Here is a 23,473-nt window from a genome sequence, read left to right on the forward strand (position 1 = left end):
AGGTCACAGAGACCCACCTAAGCTATGCCCAGCTTCCTGACCCCCAGAAACTCTGAGCTAATAAATGTGGTTTTGAGGCACTAGCTTTTGGTATAATGTATTGTGTAGAAATAGATAACTAAACAAAATGAACACAATATCTCTTAAAAACACAAATTTGGGGAATTAAGGCCTTCAATAGCATTCTTAAAAATAAGAAGTCTCGTCTGACTTTTCTTTTATTGAGTAGTACAGTCAAGGTCAGAGAATTGAACAACAGTATGATACATTATGGCTGAAATGGTGCAAGAGGCTTGTGAGGAAAAGGAGCCCCTGGGGTGAGTGGGGTCCTTTCACGGGGAGAGAAACTTTGAGTGGAATTGTTTAAAGGTGATTTGGGGGAGGATGATTTAGTAGGCAGCATGAAACGTAAACCTCTTTTCCTCCCCGTGAAACATTCGGTAAACTCTACATTATTCTTTAAGGCATTTTGAGTTAAACTTGAGGAGAAAGTGAGATAATAAGACCTGCTCAGGGGTCTCTCAGACTCGAAAACTCAGGTTAGAATGAACTGAGAGCCTCCCTTTCATTGGGGAGTGATATTTCCATAAACTCAATGTCTGAGAAGTGTAAATGGGAAAGAATAATTAATTAAGATCATCCTCCGAAAAATAAAGTACTTGTTTTGGCCGTTACAATATAATCAAGAACATTTTAGTGGCCAAATGAATGAGATACATTAGTTTGCGCTTTCAGAAGGAATTATGAGGAAGGACGGGAATACTTTGGAGAACAGCCTGCTACCAGTTTAAAGGGGTAGGTCATCATATAATTCATATAACTCATCCATTTATTTTCATGAATGGCAATTACTTCACCTGGCAATGAGGCAGTCTCAATTTTCATGCTAGGAGATCAATTCCTAAAGAGGTAATAAATCTGGGATTATCTCAGAAAAATAAAAAGAGGATAGCAAATACTCTTTGGAAAGCAGAGCATAATAACATGAATTATAAATCCTGTGTTCATATATTTACTCACAATAAAATGCTGATGGACTCAAGAGAACATCTAGTTTATTTCTCACTGTCTTGGATGAGAACATCCAATTACCTTGATAGTTATCTATTAAAACCTCGCATATCTCCATGAATGGTAATTCTACAATACTCTTTATTAGCCCATTTCAGAGGCAAGTATATCTGACAAAATTCTCAAACATTTTTTTTTATCACGTTGCACGTCAGTTATTGGATACCTTACCATCCCAGGCTCAAAATGGATCCTAGAACTGTTACCTTTGCCAGAAAATCCTGTCTAAGCCCTTTTCCTACTTAGTGATTCTGTAACTCTCTTCTAGAACTTAAACATTTCTTTTCATTCTAACCCTGTTCCTACTAATTGCTAGTTAATTCCACTTTCTGGGCTCCTTCGTTGCCTTTATTTTTCCATCCACTACTTATGGATTGCTCAGTTTGTTGCAAGCACCCTTGAAACTGTTATGAATTACAGAAGCCAATGAAGTATAAGACTTGCACAAGCAATAAAAGATCCAGTGCAATCAGATGCCTAAATGTCTAATGAAGGTAACAACTTGGGGGAGGGGAATGATCAGTGATGACAGAGTCAAACAAGAGTACATGCCCACCCCCAGGAAGTGACCTGCAACAAATTCCACCAGAAGCATAAAGCCTGAGAGTAGGGGAGGAGGTCATTCCCCAGAGTAACACTGAGATACCATCCTCAATCATGAGAAAGAAAGACAATCAGTCTGAACACCTAAAGTCAATGAATCTTCTCTACTTCCTCCAACAAAAACAGCCTCTCTACCGAGGCTCATGCAAGTCGGCCATTCTGTTTGTTATTCTTCCCTCTCAAATTCTAAGTTCCTCCTTTATAAGGGACTTTGTCACCAGTCTCAAAATAAATTTTACCCCAACCAAAAAGCTTCAGCATCCATCCATCACTCACTGGGCCATGCAGCTGTCCCGACTGCAACAACCTCTACTCCTCCTCAAGAACCCTCTGTGAAATCTGTGACTGGGACATTACCATTGTCAGGGTTACTCTGGTACCAAAGTTGTACGTCTTTCTATCTCACGACAGCCACATGGAACATTCAGCTCAAACATCATCTCTTCCGGGATGGCTTCCCTCGAGCCTTAGACTGCACTGACTTCCCTCCTCTGAGATCTCACATCACCATAGCCCCACAGTAATCTAACCTGTGTCACGTGATAGTTCTGCAGTGCCGAGAGTCTAAAGATGACTCAAGAAGTATTTGTGGAACCAAACCCCTTTTCCCCTGTTGAACACTCCAGTGTTTCCATCACATGAACTCCACCTCCAGAACTTTTCATCAGACCTAAAGCTCTCTCCTAGGATTCTTCTCAAACTTCTCTCTCATATTTTAAGGCACATCACCCATTCTCTTTCTGTTCCCTTCAGTGAGACTCCATACACAGATTGGTGTAGTAATCCCCACCTCTGCTGTGGTCTCAACATTGGCCCATGATCATTCCCAGTTATTAGTCATGTGTTCCTCCCTGCAAGAGGCTACCCCAACTCATCTTTACTTCTTGTGTGCTTCTGTCCAAACTGAGCTCTGTTACTTTCAGTGTTTGCATAAACCTTTCAGTCCCCTACAACACAAAGAAAATAGAAACTCTTTCAATTTCCTATATTTCAACCCTCCCACTATAAATATCTCTACATTCAAGCTCATCATTTACAAATGGTGTATGTGTCTGTCTTCCTTTTGTTGAGACTATAAACCCTTAGAAATGGGGTGGGGATAAGGGCAATGACTCTGGCTTATTCACATTTGTACATGGGGGTAAAATAGTGCTTGGGACATACCATTAATAAAGACTTTTAAAATATTATTTTTCTCATTAAGATAGAGAGGGAAGTAAAGAGGAGAAAAACAATGAGGAGGATAGTTAACTTTTATTTACTATTCATATAAACCAGCTACTGGGCTAAATGGTTTTCCTTTATACCATGTGGATAATATTAACTTCTCCTTTTAACAAAAGGGACTGTACAGTTTGGGGATGTTCTATAATCATTATCCAGCTCCCAAGCAGCACGGCTGGGATTGATCTCAGCTACATCTGTGGCAGGTTACCTTAACCAGCATTTATTAAATGCTTCCAACGAGAGCATACTATGTCAGCACTTTACATGTATGATACGCAAAGCTTCAAGAAAGAGTAAGAGGGGAGAACACAGGAACAAAGAGACCAGCAGACTTTACTAATTGTATCAAATCGTCTCTGTTGAAGAGGTGATTTTAGAGAGAATTACAAATGGCTGTGAAGAATGAAATAAATTGTATTGGCAGTGGAGCGCCATGGGGAAACATGAATTCAAAAACTCAATCAAACATGTTTCACATCTGCAATATTCCAGGATTATGATAAAAATTATGGAAAGAGAGCTGATTAAAATATATAAAGCCTTAAGAACTAGGATCTTATAGGGAATATATATATACCTGAATCAGAAGTATCTGTAATAGAAGATAGAATGTGATTACTGTAAAAACAAATTTTATTTATTTATTTATTATTTATTTATTCATTCATTCACAATATTAGATATTGTTATTATCTCCATTCTACAGTTAAGGAAATTGAGGTAGAGGAAAGCCAAATGATTTTCCCAAGCTCGGGCAACCTAGAAATTACAGAGTGGGGATTTGAACCCAGGCTGTCTGAGTCCAGAACTCCTCCACAGAAGCCCCACCCCTGAAAGATTTGTCTGAGAGCACACAGTCAGGAGCACGGAAAAGCTGCCTTTTGTAATTTGAACCCAGGCCCATCCAGATGAGAGTGTATCACTTGTGCAACAATGAATGCCAGTCAGGAAGAGGCTACAAGAGACTTGCTGCTTCCTTGTGAAAGCTGAGGGTTGTTCTGGCAGGGAAGCGGGGCCTGGTGGCGGAGTCATCTATCTCTCCCTTATCCAAGAGATGTGATGGATTTGTAATGGAGCCACTGCAGTTGAGGCTGCGATGCTTATTGAGACAATGATCGGGAAATGGAGGAGTAGATGTCTCTCTCCTCGAAGAGGAGAGCTTGAGGTAATGAAACTGATGAGAGAGGACTGATGAGGTTTGATGATCATCAGAGCAACAGCAATAGACTGTGAGGGTGAAGATAAAGGGAGAGTGGTGATGCATTTCGTCACTCTGTCAACCATGCTTCCGAAATGTTCACGTTGGCTGGCTGCTGAATGCTCTGGAAAGGGAAAGCGGTCTAGTCCACTATGAGCTCACAATTGGGTGGATAAAACAGGGCAATAGTAAATAACCCACCTCCCAGACACACACAATGAGATATGAGAAGTATAGATTTGCATTACCAGTTATATAAGTATGTCTCAAACTGCTTTAAAGAAATTGGTACTTAGGATTCTTTTATTTTATTTTAAAGATTTTATTTATTTGACAGAGAGAGAGAGAGCACAAGCAGGGGGAGTGGGAGAGGGAGAAGCAGGTTTCCCGCTGAGCAGGGAGCTCAATTCGGGGCTAGATCCCAGGACCCTGGGATCATGACCTGAGCTGAAAGCAGCCGCTTAACTGAGAGACCCAGGAGCCACAGGATTCTTTTATTTTAACTGAGTAGAGTTAACAAACAATGTTATATTAGTTTCAGGTGTACAATATAGTGATGCAACACTTCCAAATATCACCTGATGCTCATCAGGATAAGTGCCCTCCTTAATCCCCATCATCTATTTCACCTATCCCCCATCACTGTTTGTTCGCTAGAGTTGAGTCTGTTTCTTGGTTTATCCCTCTCCCTCTCTCTCTCTCTCTCTCTCTCTCTCTCTTTCCTTTGCCCATTTGTTTGCTTTCTTAAATTCCACATATGAGTGAAATCATGGTATTTGTCTTTCTCTGATTATTTCATTTAGCATAATACTCTCTAGCTCCATCCACGTCGTTGCAAATGACAAGATTTCATTCTTTTCCATGGCTACATAATAGTCCAGTGTGGTGTGTGTGTGTGTGTGTGTGTGTGTGTGTACACCACATCTTCTTTATCCATTCATCAATGGATGGACACTTTCACTGCTTCCATAATTTGGCTATTGTAAATAATACTGCTATACACACAGGAGGGCATGTATCCCTTTGGATTAGTGTGCTTGTATTTTTTGAGTAAATACTCAGTAGTGCAATTAGTGAATCAGAGGGTAGCTCTATTTTTAACTTTTTGAGGAAACTCCATACTGTTTTCCAGAGTGGCTGCACCGGTTTGCATTCCCACCAACAGTGCAAGAGGGTTCCCTTTCTCCACATCCTCGCCAACACTTGTTGTTTCTTGCGTTGTTGATTTTGGTCATTCTGACAGGCATAAGGTGACATTTCATTGTAGTTTTGATTTGCATTTCCCTGTGATAAGTGATGTTTAGCATCTTCTCATGTATCTGTTGGCCATCTGAATGTGTTCTGTGGAGAAATGTCTGTTCATGTCTTCTACCCAGTTTTTAACCAGATTATTTGCTTTGTTTTTTTTTTTTTTTGGTGTTGAGTTATTCTTTATATGTTTTGGATATTAACCCTTTATCAGATATGTCATTTGCAAATATAGTCTCCCATAGTTCCCCAAAAGGTAACTAAAAGGTTACCTTTTAGTTTTGTTGATTATTTCTTTCACTGTGCAGAAGCTTTTTATTTTCATGTAGTACCAATAGTTTATTTGAAAAATAAAAGAGATTTTTAAAGATGATAGAGGGACACTTTACGAAAGGTAACATTTTAGACATTAAACTAAAAAAAAAAAGGTCTAGAGCTGAAAGGAAGTTCATTCCAGGTGGAGGAAACAGCTCAGCAAAAGGGTTAAAGAGGGAAAGCAGGGGTAAAAATGAAGACTTTAGTTTGACTGGAGTACTCACTCTATAAACGCAGTAGTGAAAGGAACACTTAAAAAGCTCCGGCCTCTCCCTCCTTTGCCTACGCCCTTTATGCATCAGATAATGGGATGCACCCAATGTTTGTTAGCTGGAAAATCGTATTACCATAACTGTGATTGAAAAGACTAATCTGACAGTGCTGTGTGGTGTGAAATAGAAACGTGATAACTTAATAGAAGGTGTTCATGAATAAAGTAAAATTGGTGGGGCATAACACCTAACTGAATTTGTCAGACAAGGGAGAGGAAAAGGTAAGAGTCAAAAGGTATTTCAACATTCCAGTAGAGTAGCCTAGTAAAAGAGTGTTTTATGAAGATTAAATGGGAGGAAGGGTATAAACAGAATAACCATAAAGAGCTTAGCAATGAAGACAGCAAAATGAATTAATGGAGAGATGCTAATGAATGTATAACTTGACAAAAAAATTCTGAGTACGTGGCAACAGGAAGAGAAATGAGGATCTAAAATATCCTGCAAGGGGCGCCTGGGTGGCTCAGCATCTGCCTTTGGCTCAGGTCATGATCTCAGGGTCCTGGGATCGAGCCCCACATCAGGTTCCCTGCCCAGTGAGGTTGGGGGAGGGGGGAGTCTGCTTCTCTCACTGCTCCTTCCCCTGCTTGTGTTCCCTTTCTCATTATGTCTCTCTCTGTCAAATACATAAATAAAATCTTTAAAAAAATGAAATATATTGCAAAATAAGAATTAACAGGAATTGATGTTATGATGAATATAATGAATTTAACTCACAGAATCAAGGCAAATCTAGGATTTTTAAGCTGGGGAAATCTGCAGTCCATTGACAACAGTAAGGAATTTACTATAAGGAAAAGTTTGTTTTAAAATGGGGGAAAGATAAATTCAAATTTGGGCATGTCGAGTTGCATAATGTCGTAACAACATCAATCAAGCATTCCTAAAGTTATTTACACCCATTCACTTTCCTCTTCAAGACTGTACTATGTAAGAAGACACATGGAGGCTTCTATTTCAGATTTTCAGCTTCTGGAAACTCTCCAGACATTTGATACTTCTAAATATATTGAGTAACCATTAGCTTATATTTTTAGTCTCATTGCATACCACTATAGCAGAAGTAGAGAGATTGAAAGATACTATTGGTTTAATTTTTCTATGCTTTAACTCTGATTATATAGGAACCAGAAATTATAGTCACAGATGAAATGGATCCTCACATCTTTCCACGATGTCCTATTTCGCCATTCATTTGAAAGCCCAGCAATAATGAATCTAAAAACATTTTTGTCTATATAAAAGTTACTTACTTCAAGAAAAATTGTCAGATGACTTTGATCTTACTGTTTGGGGAATAGGAACCAATACAGTCATATAAAGGGCTGACCAATTAAGGTTACTTAATTAATAAACCAAATAAAACTTCCAAATTCCAGATTATTAGAAAAATGATCAGAAAGAATGACACAGAGTTAACATAAGTGGGAAAAATTTTTCCTGCACATTTTTAAAGTAGGTTAATTCAATTATTAAGCCATAGTTAAATGGCCAGCAAAAGGTTTAAAACTATTATCTAGTCTATGTCCTAAACTACAAGAGAAACCATTTCTAAACACGTGAAGGCTGATGCTGTCTAACAGAATAACTTGTTCACAGAAATCATAAAAAACACAATATCCCAGTGATAAGACCTGAGGTAGTAGAGAAGGTAGATAAGCAGTCAGTATTCAGAAGATCAAAGAATAAACATATTCCCCTTTCATAGATATTCCCTCACACTATAGTCACTTGTCTGGTGACCCTTGCCAATCATATCTTATGTCTAAAGATATCTTCATCTAGACAAGATGTTTCCCCCATAAATAAGGTTAGCAATGTTTCTTTCCTTAATAGAGACCCTAAAATTAAGATGTTTCAGTATTTTAGATATTTATGTCCAAGTCACTTACTATAATCTTTATATTCAAAAATTTAAAGACAGTTTGTTTTAAATTGGTGACCTCTGCATTATGTATTTATCAACAATTAAAATGATGCAATTAAGTGACAGAACAGACATAAAGGGATTGGTCAATTTGACTCAAAAATATTTCATCAGAAATAATATTTTTTTAAATCAATATGAGTACTTTGCTGGAGTAAAGTCAATAAATCCCTATATTAAGGCTGTGTGTGTGTGTGTGTGTGTGTGTGTGTGTGTGTGTGTGTGTGTGAAAATAATTCCTGAGCTAAATATCTGAAATCTCTTTACTAGGAGAGAGAATTAGTTTAAGATCAGTATAACAATTCAAACTCTGGAGAAAAAACCAAAAAAGTTAACCAGTGTTTCATTCATTTGCGAAATCTCTTCATAATATGCCTAAAGGGCTGAAACAGACTCAGCTGAATGTGGCGGGAGTACTCTCTCCCCAGACATCCCCTTCTCGAATTACAGAGCAACTGCTGTGGACTTCACCACAAAAACAGAGCACACCGAAATGCACTGTGAAGGACAACCTGCTCGCATTCCTTCTTGATTGAACAATATGTTTCTGCATCTGACCGCATGAATATTTTTGATAACATCAAACCCCAAATCCAAAAACTTCCAGCAGCCAGACTCTTAGTTCAAAATCTCCCCTACTTGTTGCCAACACGGCAGCTGACAACAGCTCAAACCCGACCAGCAGAGCATTTTCCATTCTCCTACCACTAAAAGGGTGAGGAAAGGAGATCTTCCCTGGCCATGACTCTCTGATCTGGCCCAGATTTGGACTAAAGTTGGGGGAAGGAGAAAGGGAAAAGAAAAAAGTATTTGGCTCTGCTAGGATGATGAGAAAGGCCCAAAATAGCCTCTGAGTTCTAAGCGACTTCGCATCTTTGTTTGGGATAACAGAAATACCAGAATATATGCAATCTTATTTTTAGTCTAATTCTTTGGAAATAGTTGTATTTCACCGCTTCAACAAGTTCAGTGAAAGGATAAAGAAGTAAAAGAGCTTATGAGCATGCTGTTCCGCTTATTAGATGAAATGAATTGGATGAAATGGATGATTTATTTCCCGCTTTTCTAAAAGGAAAGGGAAAATATGAAACATTGAAATCCATCTAGGCAAAAAAACAGATTACAGTTAAGCCGTGACTACCCAAATAATCCAGACTGATGTGTGCCAATGGGATTCCCCTTTATATTCTATTTTGATTTGTTTAGTAAAGGAGAGGCAGGGATTATTGTGGTTAGAACATGTTTCAGAAATATTCTAGGCAAAATCTCTAGCTCATGGGTGGCTGGATTAACACTGAGCAGTACATTAAAGGTCTAGGCCTCACAAAACTATGATAGCCTCTACATAGCAAGACTTCTCAGAAATCCAAAAATCCTTTAGCTCTGCAGATAGATTTTGCCAGGACACAGGTCACTGCTAATAAGCCCCAGAGAAAAGAGAAATTCCACAGTCGGGACGTACGCCTTATTTAGTAGCAGTTTAGCAAATGAGGAAGGCCCTAGGAAATCTCCATCTTCTGGGTAATTGTTGTCAAAATGGATCTTTAATGATGGAGTGCCATGTAATAAGTCCTATAAGTGATAGAGTCACAACATTTGGTGCGAATTGAGATGAAAACCAATTCATTCCGGGGCACCTGGGTGCCTCAGTCATTAAGCATCTGCCTTCAGCTCAGATCATGATCCCAGGGTCCTGGGATCGAGCCCCACATCAGACTCTCTGCTAGGCGGGAAGCCTGCTTCTCCCTCTCCCACTCCCCCTGCTTGTGTTCCCTCTCTCTCTGTGTCTCTCTGTAAAATAAATAAATAAAATCTTAAAAAGAAATTCATTCAGGCTAAAATTAACAAGTCAGGAAACGACAGATGCTGGCCGGGATGTGGAGAAAGGGGAACCCTCCTACACTGTTGGTGGGAACACAAGCTGGTGCAGCCACTCTGGAAAACAGTATGGAGGTTCCTCAAACAGTTGAAAATAGAGCTACCATACGATCCAGCAATTGCACTACTGGGTATTTACCACAAAGATACAAATGTAGGGATCCGAAGGGGTACATGCACCCCAATGTTTATAGCAGCAATGTCCACAATAGCCAAACTGTGGAAAGAGCCAAGATGTCCATTGACAGATGAATGGATAAAGAAGAAGTGGTATATATACACAATGGAATATTATGCAGCCATCAAAAGGAATGAGATCTTGCCATTTGCAATGACATGGATGGAACTGGAGGGTGTTATGCTGAGTGAAATAAGTCAATCAGAGAAAGACATGTATCATATGACCTCACTGATATGAGGAATTCTTAATCTCAGGAAACAAACTGAGTGTTGCTGAGTGGTGGGGGGTGGGAGGGATGGGGTGGCTGGGTGATAGACATTGGGTAGGGTATGTGCTATGGTGAGCGCTGTGAATTGTGCAAGACTGTTGAATCACAGATCTGTACTTCTGAAACAAATAATGCAAGATATGTTAGGAAAAAAGAAAAAGAAGAAGATAGCAGGAGGGGAAGAATGAAGGGGAGTAAGTCGGAGGGGGAGACGAACCATGAGAGACGATGGACTCTGAAAAACAAACTGAGGGTTCTAGGGGGGAGGGGGTTGGGGGGATGGGTTAGCCTGGTGATGGGTATTAAGGAGGGCACGTTCTGCGTGGAGCACTGGGTGTTATGCACAAACAACGAATCATGGAACACTACATCAAGAACTAATGATGTAATGTATGGTGATTAACATAACAATAAAAAAACTAAAAAAAAAAGAAATTCATTCAGCCTGAAGAAGTGAAGTCTTGAATTGTGAAAACAAGACTCCATGCAGATTTACCCAGGAAGACTAAGGGGAAATAGTAACTTAGAAATGAAAATAGCATGTTCAAAGGTGTAGAATCTTCAAAAGGAATTTATTCAAAATCCGGGACTCAAATGAAACAAACAAAAAACATTGTATGTCCGTAAGGGAGATGACAAAACAGGCTGCAAATTCTTCCGTCATTGTCTGTACACCCAACTGCAATGTGACTTTGCAAGAGGTAGATTCTAATTTCCTACTCTTTATATCCAGATGTAGCCATGTGACTTGTTTGGGCCACCAGGACATTATCAGATAGGACATAAGCAGAAGTTTGGAAAGCACTTACACTTTTCACATGGGAATAAGCCTAAGAGGGCCTATTGTAAGCACATGCCTGCATCATACCCATCGCTTGCTCACGGCCGCCACCAACTACCGGTCACGTGATTGAGGCCATCAGAGACCAACCTGGCCCCAGGTGATCAGCCAGGCAACTGCATCCCCATAAATGAGTCCAGGTGAAACTACAGAAAAATTCTGACTCTCAGAGCAGTGAGCTAAGAAATGATTATTCTCTTAAGACACAAGTTTTTGGTCTGGTGGGTTACACTGCAAAAGCGAACTGATGATTGAGATGTTATAGAACAGTGTATTAGTCAGGGTTCTTAAAGGCAAAAAAAGTGAAAAGTGCATAACTGATTCTATCTAGTTTAACAAAGAAAGATCTCATTAAATAAAGTATTGAACAGTTCATAGACTCTCCAGGAGAACCAGATGATTAGACTGCGGAGCCAAAAATGAAGTCCAAATTACCCTGCAGAAACTTTCTCCTGGATACACCACTACCTCCATTGCAGGTTCCAGCCACACAAAACTGCATCTCTCACTTTGGATACTGAGCACTTGATATTGGTAGCATCCCTGCAGCTTTTGGAGACTCGTTGTAACTGTTGCCCACCTCATCATGATGGATCCCATATGCCACCTCTTTATTTGCATCACTAGCTTCCAAATTAAAGTCTTCAGTAGGTCTCTGTGATTTGCAGAGTCGGGAAATATGCCCGCACTCCAGTAATGGAGCAGAGTACTGGGAGAACGAATCTGTGGTGTTGACTTTCTGGAAGAATTAGGATAATAATAAAATAAATGCCCTAAAGTAGAGTGTTCAAAGATGCTGTGCGGGCAAAGATAATTTATAAATGTCATGAGAGTCTACTTCTTCATATATACACCTTTCTCTATTAGTTACACATACAAACAACAGGAACAGATATATTCCTCCTAATATAAGTCAGCTAACACTCCACAAATTAAGACTTCCTCTTACTTCTGGAAGGGAGATGTCCCAAAGTTTCATCAATACAGCAAATAGCACCAAATCCGGGATCTCTGAATTATGTCATTATTCTTCTAGTTCTTCCATGATCCTCTCTTGTTGCTCAATATTCTGTAAACTGTAGGCCAGAATGTAATGTTTCCCACCCTACATGAAAGAGAAAAAGAACAAGAGGGGAGATTTATTAGAATATTCAAATGTATACATGACATGTGAAAGAAAAAAACATGTAGATATTGCAAATGGTCACAAGGCTGCATTTAGAATTTATAACATTCCTCCCCTTTATCTAAACCATATTCCCTCTGCCCTCAGCCAGCTACTCAGCTGGTGAAGGTTCTTTACCCAATAAGATAACCCAAATCCCTATTCCTAGGAGATCTGAGTCCAGAGGTCCTAGCTTTCCATTATAATCTTTTATTAATTTTTACACTGGTCAAAACAGTCTCATGGTATGCCCGGTATTCCAGACATACCCCTCCCAGCCACACTAATAGCAGGTGAAAAAGGCCCTTTTGGGGGACAAATTTAGCAGAAAGTAATTAGTAATATAGGACAAAGCCAGTCCCTCATTCCTATCTCCATGAATTTGGAATTCCTTCCTTTAGAACCTAGATGAAGGATTAGCAAACTTTTTCTTAAAGGATAAGATGGTAAATATTTTAGACTAAGGGACACAATCAAGAGTATAATGTGGGTACTTGTATACCTCTTTAAACTGATACTATTTAAAAACATAAAACCAATCTTAGCTCACCAGCCACTGAAAAATAAAAATAAAACACAGAAACAGGCCACTGACTAGATTTAACTCCCAGGGTTATAATTTCCTGACCTTTAGTCTAGATTACACTAGGTATTCATGGTATGTCAAATTATTTTAACTTTAACAACCAAGTCCAGATTTCAATCAATGAACAATGTAAGCAATTAGAACCACTCCCAGCTACTGGTGTATGAACCTATATTGGTAAATTCAACCCAGGATAAGATTATACTTCTCTTTCCTTGATCTACTACCCACAGAATCTATTCTTATACATCAACTCTAGATTCTTATATAAAATAGCAAAACAGTGCCTTCCTTAACTGTAAACCTTGTCCTTTTAGGTTTTATTTTACAAATACCTCTACCCTCACCCAAGGACACTGATTCTAGTTATAGATCTGGAGATGGCTAGGGTGGTTTTAGGGACAAATGGTGTTATTGGGAGAATTGCCTTTCCCCTTTCAAGTTTACTGCTTTAGGCGAAGTCATTCTAGATTCATCAAGCAAGGCAGCAATGGTCTCATTAGACAGGTAAGAAATCTCAGCTTCTTCTTGCAAAACCACTTTAGCTATTTTAGGGAAAATAAACCTATTTAGGGCTGTTAGTTAGCTCACCGCTGTTCCAGGAAGGCTTGAAATCTGCACAGCAAGCTACAAGACTCAAAGGCCCAAAATTCGCTGGCCACACTGCTGCCCTTGAGACAACCCTATTGCTACTGGGGCGCACATATCACAAACACCCAAGCTCTCCTCACCAAAGCCAAACTATGGATGCTATTGCTAGAACTTCTGCCACAGCACCTGGAATCTGGATACCCCCAACTCCACCAGAACCAGATGCTCCCGCTTCTCTGTGTCTCTAGCTTCCAAATCATAGGCTTAAACCAGGAGTCAGATTGGCCATGTCTGGGGCATATCTTGTACGCTCAGTTATAAAAAATCTATAAATATTAGAAAAGCTATTTTCTGGTTTCTACCCTGAAGAGGTATAGACTTAAGCTGCTTAGTGGTGCTGGGAAGGTAAATAAGATAACTAAGTTTCAAAGATGTAAAGTGACTTGCCCATGAGCAGTTGGCCAAGACGCAGAAGCTCCAACATTCTAAAGAAGCTGTCTCTTCCCCCAGCTGCAGCTCCTCACCATCACACAACAGCCATGCTGTATAGATGGTAATCAAATATAAAGGGGTAGATAAAATTACTAGGGCGCTGTGTGAAACTAAGACAAGAAGAAAACTGACAATGAATCATTAGCAATTCCATATTTTCACATGTAGGGGAAGAGACACACCCGAAGGAGATTGACAAAGATAGTTAAAAAAAAAATTGGGACAGAATGGGTGTCAAAGATGTGGAACTAGGGAGAGATGCAAACAAAGAAGATTAGGAGAGGTGTTAACAATATTTCAGAAATGAAGAGAGAGAAAAAAATATATATGTATGCATGTGTGTGTGTGTGGTATGTGTGTATTTCCATATCCTTAGGAGTCAGCAATTAGGGTGATATAAGTAAACTCGACTGGAAAGTAAAATAACAAGCAAAACCAGATTGCAGGTGGTTGTGAAGAGAATGTGAAATGAATAAATGTGAATAAATGAACAAATGTGAAATGAGTCAAATCTGGCACATTTCTCTGTCAGAGGGTAAAGGAGGAATAAAGAGTAATATCCAGAGAATGGACAGAAATTCCAGGAAGAGTTCTTCGTTTTTAAAATAGAAGAAAATTAATCAAATTTATACGTTATTTTCTTTGTGAAGAAGAAAAGAAACAAAGTGGCCCTCTCAGATCTCTGAAGGCGGGAATGGAGTGACTGGGGATGTTGAGGAATGACTGGAACATCTACAATAGACACTCTAGGAACAATCAAAAGGGCATTAGACAGAGCCATGCCCAGGGCTTTTTCAGCTGCACTGAGATTCCAGCTAAGGCTTATATCCATGAGTCTGAAGATGCTTTCAGGAGTCCTTCTATAAACTCAAAGATAATGGCCATAAGAATAAAGCAGTTGGGGTTACAAGAAAAATGTAACATAAAAATAAGGAAGCAAAGAACTTTGGAGAGGTCTTCTAAGTAATAGACCAAGAATTGATGCTGGATTTGTAAGAAACTGATCTGAGAGAGTTGCTAAATAATATGGGGGTTTCAAGAGCCTAGATGTTTCTATGCAAAAATGTTTTGTGTATAAATGAAAGTTTTGCATCAAAATAGCAACTGAAGAGGACACAGTAAAAAGCATGTGGGGAAAAGAAAATGAGGGAGTAGAGGAGACGGAAGAAGGGCCGATCAGACTGCAGCTGAGATTTGAAAGGAGCTTATTTGAAACAGATGCTGGAAGCAAATAGCCCCCATGATCCTTTCCCTAAGCAATGACATTTATTCCAGACTCTAAAATTACACAAACACTTTCTTCAAGATCAATGACTTGATAAAGAAGAAAGAAACATTTTCTAACTTCTCTAAAGATAGAACTTAGATAAACATCCATCCAGGTGTTATGTCTCCTGTAGAGAACAAAATAGATTTGATGATGCCACATCCCAATACCCAGATGGAAGAGGGACCATGTTATTATTATGTATCACAAAACATACTTTTGTTATTTCTAAAGATACATAAAATATTAAATTATGAAAGTAAAACATTCAAACTCATTCATTCATTCACTCAATTAGTATTTATTAAACTTTTTCTAAATGCCAGGAGCTATGCTATGCATTTGGAATATAATTATGAATAAAAAAATCTATTGCCATTCCTGTGGAGCTTATGGACTAGTAGGGAGACCTCAGTGACTCACAATGGCATCAGTATGATTACACACTTTAGTAAGTGTCACAATGTGGAAAGAGAGAATGCTGTAGGACCGCACAATAAAGGAGACTCTAAAGGAGTCTGGAGGGTCAGCAGAGTCTACGGTGGCAGTAATGCTTGATAAGTTCAAGGGAGTGAGAATTTAGAAGTGTCAGGAAAAGAAGGTGTGGTCCAAGTTGAAGATCTGAGACAGAAAGGACCCTGGTGAATTCTAGGAACTGAAAGAAGGCCAGAGGGTAAAGTGTAAGATGGAAAGCAATCCATGGTAAACTAGTCAGAGGAAGGCAGCCCAGATCACATGGTTAGGAAATAGGTCTTACAACCAAAAAAAAAAAAAATTCCCCCAAAAGCTAGCAATCCATGAATAGTTTTGAGCAGGAAAGGGACATAATCATTTTTATTTTTATTAGTAAATCAGCGTCTATTGAATGCATCGAAGAGGAAAGAGTAGATGTGGTTTCAAGAGTGGAGTTTGTTGCTTTTGTAGTATTGTAGTGGAGAGAAGTGGAAAATTTAAGAGATTAAGAGATTAATCCATTAAGCATATGGATTAGAAATTTCAGGGAAGGAGGAAGGAAATCACAATGGTACTTCTTCCCCCATTTCTAATTTGCACAAGTGGATTGATGTTAATAACAGTACTGAGATAGGCAAGCTTAGGGGACAACCAGGTTTTAGGGGGAAAAATCATGAATTTTAGGTATGTTGAGTTTGAATTAAAAGTGAGATATTTAGAAAGCAATTGACTTCAGTAGGCCACAGGAAGATTGACTAGAGGTACACATTTGGGAGTCCTTTGTTGTACAAAGTATACCTGACGCCATGAGCATGGATGTGATTTAAGTATGGAGAGAACACTGAGTGACAAAAAGGAAAGGGCTAGGAGGAAATCTTAAAAATATAATATCTAAAGGTCAGAGGAAGGAGGAAGACACCTTTCCAAAAGGAACTGAAAGGGGTCATCCAGTGAGATAAGAGAAAGCAGAATTATGTGTCAAGGACAACAAGGAAAGAGAATTTCAAGAAAGAAGGGGTGCTCGAGATTTTCAAATGCTACTTAGAGGTCAAGTAAGATATACTGAAAAATATCTATTGTGTTTAATGACATGGATTCCTGCGGGTTCCTATAAACATCCTTTTCATGGGGTGATAGAGCAGAAGTCAGAATTGGAGTGTATGGTGTGAGGACTAATAAAGAGAAAAAGAAGGATTGGAAGCAGGCAATTTTTTTTTTTTTTGAAAAGTTGAACAGAGAAGGACAGTGGGGAAAAAATGGAATGTGCTTGGCCTGTCCTAGAGAAGTCTCATCCAATTCTTTTTTTTTTTTAATCTATACAATTAAAAAATAAAATTTAATAGAGCATTTAAAATTGGATGATTTCACATAAAAATCCAGCTGTCCTTGAAATGTCCACTAATCTGACTACACAGATTTATATTACCGCCGTTCATCTGCCAAAAGAGAAAGAGTTCAGAGAATTTAAATGACTTGCCCAGTATCTCAGCTAAGAAGGGTTGAGGCTGGGCTGAAACCCATGACTGACGATTTCAAGTCCTGTGTCCTTTGTGTAATCCCATTCTTTTTCCCAGGAAGCTTTCAAGATCACAAGTGTGCATTCCAGTGCAAGTCTGGGGTGATCAGAGGCACCCATTTCAGACTTTTCTTCATTTGACCCTGACCTGGAACCAATCTGTACCTTTAGATGTGCAGGGTGAAATCAGAGCCCTACAGTCTGGGGTTCTCTGCCCCAGCTTCCTCAACTTCTGGGACTGAAAGAATGTTCCGTTTGATATGGTCAAAAGAAAGCCGTGGGGATCCCTGGAGACGTTTCTCTCAGAATCAATGACAGCAGATGTGCATACACACTGTCAGTCATGACTCACCAAATGATGAGAGTCAGAGAGAGTCAAGAATCCAATAAGGAACAAAGTACTTGGCCAGGTTCGCATTTTATACTTGCAATGGCCGCCTTCCAAATGTCTGGTTGCTGGGATGGAAAGATCTTTCCTTAATTCTGGTATGGTTCTCAGTTCAGGGGGAGCTACTGTTCCAGAGATCAATAAAACTCAACATGAAGACTATACTCTCTGCATTTGCTAGAGAAACTCAGCTACTCTATTGTTTTTTTGGGGGGGGGATTTTTTATTGTTGCTGTTTTATTCAAAGAACCTACATTTTTACTCTAATTGTGTGTTCTTAAGGGCTACAAAGTAAACATGTAATTATTGTAATTGATTATAAAATAAAATGTTTCTTTTCATAAGCACCAGAACTTATTTTTTAAAACTGATTTTCTACATTGTAAACTCTGGACACAAAAGGAAGAATTATTGAATGCCTTTGATTTTCAGGATTAGTTGGATGCTTCTTTATTTTCCTCCTTCTTTCCCAACAACTTCTTGCCTCTTTGCCACAAGTCTGGAAAACACAAGAGAAAAATTACCCTGCCTTCCTTTTGCAGGCCCTCAGGAAATGTCCTGGAAATGGCAAACATTTATTAAAAAGGTAGTCAGTTTGAAATTGTCATCTTAATGAGAACTTAAATCAAATGGTTTAAATTAATAGAAATATGTTTAACCAGAAATACATCAAAAAGATATAAAGAGAAATACATTATTTTATCTTGAAAGCAAGAGAGGATGTATATTAGTTTTGTATCCTTCTGAGAAGATACCTAAGTATCACCACAAGAAAATATATCCTCCAGAATGAAACACTGTATCTCAGAAATTTAAATTAGCACAAATTCATCTCTGGTGAACTAATAAACTATAAACAATTAAACTTTTTAATTAGATTATATATTATTATGTATCTTTAAGGCAATGAAAGTAGGAATGATTTTATTTCACATGACACAGTATTGAATTTTCTCTGAAATAATTCCACATAAATAATTTAGGCCAATGCAATAAAATGCATTTCTTCCATGAACCTAAAGGAACTATATTTGAACACCTTTAAGAAAATTAAAGTGGGGCACCTGGGTGGCTCAGTGTGTTAAGTGTCCGACTCTTGGTTTCGGCTCAGGTCATGACCTCAGGGTTCTGGAATCGAGCCCGGCGTCAAGCTTTGCACTCAGCAGGGAGTCTGCTTGTCTCCCTCTCCCTCTGCCCCTTCCCCTGCACGTGCTTCCTCTCTCTCTAAAATAAATAAATAAATAAATAAATCTTAAAAAAAAAAGAACATAAATATAATCCTTAAAAATTAGTCATCCAAATTTTTATCTAACACACTAAAGAGTCAAATGGTAGTACATACTTCTTGCTTATTTATGAACTTCTTGACCATAATGCAAAAATCATGTTACTGTAATAGCCTGGATTCCTGGAGAACCACTCTGAGGTGGAGATCAGAGGTTAGTCTGCAGGAGGTTTACGAAGGAGCGCCCTCACAGTCAACACCTGTGAAAGGCAAGAGAAGGAAGGAAGAGTGGGTGAGGTGATGGCTGCCGTGCGGTCTCAACAGAGGCTTCAATGAGCCTAACGCTGAGTTCTAGAGCTGAAACAACCATTCAGAGTTCTCTTGATTGAGACAAGGGACCCAGATTTTAATAGCTCACATAGATCAGTACTGGACATAGACCTTTCAGGGATGGGGATATGACCTTGTGCCATAATGGTTCTATTGGTGATTTTCAAGCATTTTAGCAAACTGATCTATAACATTATATATTTATAGAAGCCATACATATCAATCAACCAGGCTCTTATGAGACACAGACTAAATATGTTCTAGCACTTATACAAGACTCTAAAGGACCCTTACTAAATCCCTTTGTAGGCCATGTTTAGCTGGTATTTCAGTGATAGAGTCAAACCTCACTTTACCAATCTAGGTTATTGAAGTAACTTACAGAACTTGCTTGTCAAATCAGACTCACAGGAATCAGAGATTTTATCTAGTATCCAACTTTACTAAATGATTATAAGGATTCAGACAAGCATAAGGCTCAGTCAGAACAGCCATCTGGGGCATCAGTGGCAGCTCCCTAGATTCTGGCTCAGAATAGATTAACCCTCTAAGTGAGTTTTATGGGGTACCTCATATAGCTGGAACACTTAAATATGAAACAACTCTAAGGAGTATTATTGCCTACATTATCCAGGAATCCATGTCTTTTGGATCCTTGATTTCATTTTTCCAGGAAATCTTTAGCTAGAGGCATCCGCTAAAGGCATACTCAAAATTAAGGGCTTCTTTCCTAGCAAAGAACATTAGGCAAAGGTCAAGTTGACAAGGAGATGAGATAGGGTCACCTATTTTCTTTTCTTTCTGCCAGGAACTTTCCCACCATCCATAAAAAGGAGTGAGATCGCCAACCATCTGCTTTAACTCCTTCCTCTCAGTTACTTAATGTTAAAATGTACAAATAGGGCAAAAAGAGTTAGTTTACCTCTAGGATATAATTTGTAAACCAGAGTAATATAAGCAAAGCAGAGATTCATGGTATTATGCAAATGTAAATGTAAATGATAGCATAAATACAAGGGAAGGTGCATCATATTGGGTAAAAATGGTGAGGGGTCATCATCCAAACAAAATGAGGTACTATGGCAACAAAGATGGAAAGAGGGGTTGAGATCTCAGAATGGTAAATGCTCACTACATCCTCGGAAAAGAACTGGAAGAAAGGTCAAAGTAGGTCAAGGTTAAGAGTAACAGGTTTTTTAAATTATACTGTGGATCAGCTATCCATCACAAAGCTCACCGCTTACTGAGTTTCTGAGAAGAGAAAAAAGTGCTGATGAGTCAAATAAACTTGAAAAAGTCTCTTGGGCAATTTGGGAAGAAAGGTAAAAGATTAGAAAGAGACAACCTGGAAACCCACATATTTCTGAGACTCTACCCTGAACTTCTTTTAACATCTGTGCTTCCAAATTTCTACTTCTACTTCCTTTTTCTATCTCTTTCTACTCCTCCATTGACTACTCAATATGTTTAGAAGGCACTATCTACAACCAATAAATGCCCATAGGCTTTTCAAGAAAACTTTAAAATAATTATATAAATGTGCATAAAACCATTCATCAGACCTTAGATCTGTGCACTTTCTCTCACCTATTTCTGAATATTTTTGAAGAGTGTAAGAATCAGAGTCATATTCTGCCCCTCATTTTCCTTCTTTTTCTCCAGTGCAATCACAGACAGTCCCTAGAAATATTAATAATCTTCTCTTAAGCGAATTTCCCAACACAAGGTCAAAGACGGATATTTGAAAGATAAAAATCTTCTTAGGGATAAAATTTTACTCCAAGTAAGTTCCGTGAAAATACTTAATGGAAAAGTCAAGTAATTTATTTTCTAAAAGATTTGTTTCCTGATGTATAATCTGTAAAGAAGTTACAAGAAAAAAGAAAAAAGAAAAAAATGTGAACCAACAAAAAATATCAGAGAGGAAAAGGAGCAGGTATATTTCAGTATTAGCAAATTTAACTTAGACTGTTCATATGTCAGAGACAGAAAGTACATGGCCTGTTAGAGGGTATCAGCTGAGAAGGTCCGCTGATTGGCATTTATTTATCTGGCATATGACTAAGGACTAGGGTTGGAGCTCCAGGGTGCTGACAAAATTGGAAAGCAGATAGGGACTCAGAAAATCAAGCTCACAAAATACTGATGAATGTGACTCAGGAACACTATCGCCACAGGGAGCCCTTATTCTAACCCCATGCCAACCTTGCGGTTACCCTCAGCACTGCTCTGCTTTCACTTTCAGGATCCACTTGTGTCAAATCCTGCATTATAGTAGGTGTCATGGAAGATTTGGGAGGAGAGAGGGAACAGGACGCTTTTCTTTGCACACCTACAATAATGTGTGCAAAACAACTCCAGCAAACAGGCAACTTCTCGCAAATTTCTCTTTACCAACACTGGCCAAGGACCTCCTCTTCGCTCTGTCCCTTCTTTGGGGTAGAAGGCCTCAAATGAAGGCTCAGGATTGCATGTTGCCTTGACACCTGTTGAAATCCAGAGCACCTCAAGTCCTCCTTCATCCGCTGTGCAGACCAGATCTCCTAGCCCCATGACCCTCCCTATCAAACAGACCAGGTGCGGTTGCTGCTTATCCCTGACTAGCAGGGTGCACTTCCCTGCCAGGCTGCAGAATAATTCAAACAAGCTAATCACATCCTTCCAGCAGAACCAGCGGGCCCCCATTCTCTAGATCCTATGAAGCTTGCCTTCCACAGCCCCTGGTCTGTTCTGAATGCAACCCCATGTGTCTTCCTCTCCAAGCTGTGAGTATACATGACGGGTAAACTGCTGTTGATCTCCTCTGTCCAGTGTCAGTGGGGTTTGTCCAGCCACACCCATAATTTGAGGGCAGTGTCATCCCTCCAATGTGAATGGGGTAAAGAGGACGTGAATAAAGCACTGTGCCCTCACCGCATCAGCCTCAAGAACTGTGCCTTCCAGTCTTTCTGAAGGACAGAGATCAGAGCTTTTTTCCCCTCTAACCTCCAAATGTACATTGCACTGTGTACCGCTTAGTACTTACTCCAAGAATAGGGAAGGCCATGATAGGAAGACTTAGTGAGAACAGGAGGAGAAGTTTCCTCCAGTCACCAGGAACATTTTGTTGTTATTTTGCTGTAGGACTGTAAAACTGAAGTTGGATTTACAGTGTGAAACAGAACTGCCAAGACACTAAGCCATTAGCATCCTGTCACTAATACTTTTCCCTCCACTGTGCAGATCTAAATGAAAAGCCAAATTCTATTTAGGATTCTTGGTAAATTCAAAAAATGGAGATTATTTGTATGAATTGAATATTCAGTAGAAATAAATATAAACTTCCTAACAGTCTTCTGTGTATTTTTTTTAATGTATTGCCTCACTTAGCCTTCACAAAAACAAATGAGCAGTTACACAGAGTTATGATCTCCATGGCCCAGATGAGAACAGTGATGCACAGAGAGATTGGGTAATTTGCCCAGGGTCACACGGTGATGAATGATGGAGTCGAATCTGAAACCAAGAGAACACTTAAAGATTATTCTCTGCTTTGCTGTCTCTTCAGTAATAGGTGCCAAGAAGCAGGTAGAGCCCTGTAGATACCATAACACTCATCCTTATTTATTATAAATTCTCTAATTCTTTCTCCACTGCCATACTGTAATCTCTTTGACTCCCTTAGTGTCTCACTCAGAATGTGGCACATAGTCTATGTCTCCACATATTCCATAGAACATACAGATGACTCAATGAATAAATATTTTAAAATGTCCATTCATCTCTACAATCATGCTGCAAATAGGGTCTGAATTCAATTTATCAAACTTGCATATCAGTGTGTTTCCTAGAGACCCTTCCTTAACGCACATTAACAACACGGCTCTCTCCCTCTGTTTCCCCAAGTCCTAGGTGTAACCAACAGGATCGCAAGATCTCTGGTGTTGGGGGGTCGCCTGGGTGGCTCAGTTGGTTAAGCTGCCAACTCTTGACTTTGGCTCAGATCATGATCTCAGGGTCATGGGATAGAGCCTCATGTGGGGCTTCTTGCTCAGCAGGGAGTCTGCTTGAGAGTCTTTCCCCTTGCCCCTCCACCCATTCATTCCCTCTCTCTCAAATTAATTAATTAATTTAAAAAAATCTCTGGTGTGGGATTCAGCCAAAATTATCTTTTGTGGGACATGAGTCGACAGCACAATTTTATTTGACCTCCTCACTTCCCCACTCCCTTAATATTTTTCAAGGGATTTTCCTAATAAGTAATGTGCCTATGTATCCTCATTTCAGGGTACGCTTTGGGAAACCCACCCTAAAACATCATGTACAGAATATATTCTCTCTTGAAGCGTTATTAAGCTAACTGCTCTTGACCAGCTTTAAACACACCAAATTGGCCAGGATTGCCTTGTTCGTCTTGCTTCTGGCACTAGAAATATTGCACGTTTATGTCGC

Source organism: Zalophus californianus, chromosome 2 (genome assembly GCF_009762305.2).
Source record: "Zalophus californianus isolate mZalCal1 chromosome 2, mZalCal1.pri.v2, whole genome shotgun sequence".
Taxonomy (NCBI): Eukaryota; Metazoa; Chordata; class Mammalia; order Carnivora; family Otariidae; genus Zalophus; species Zalophus californianus.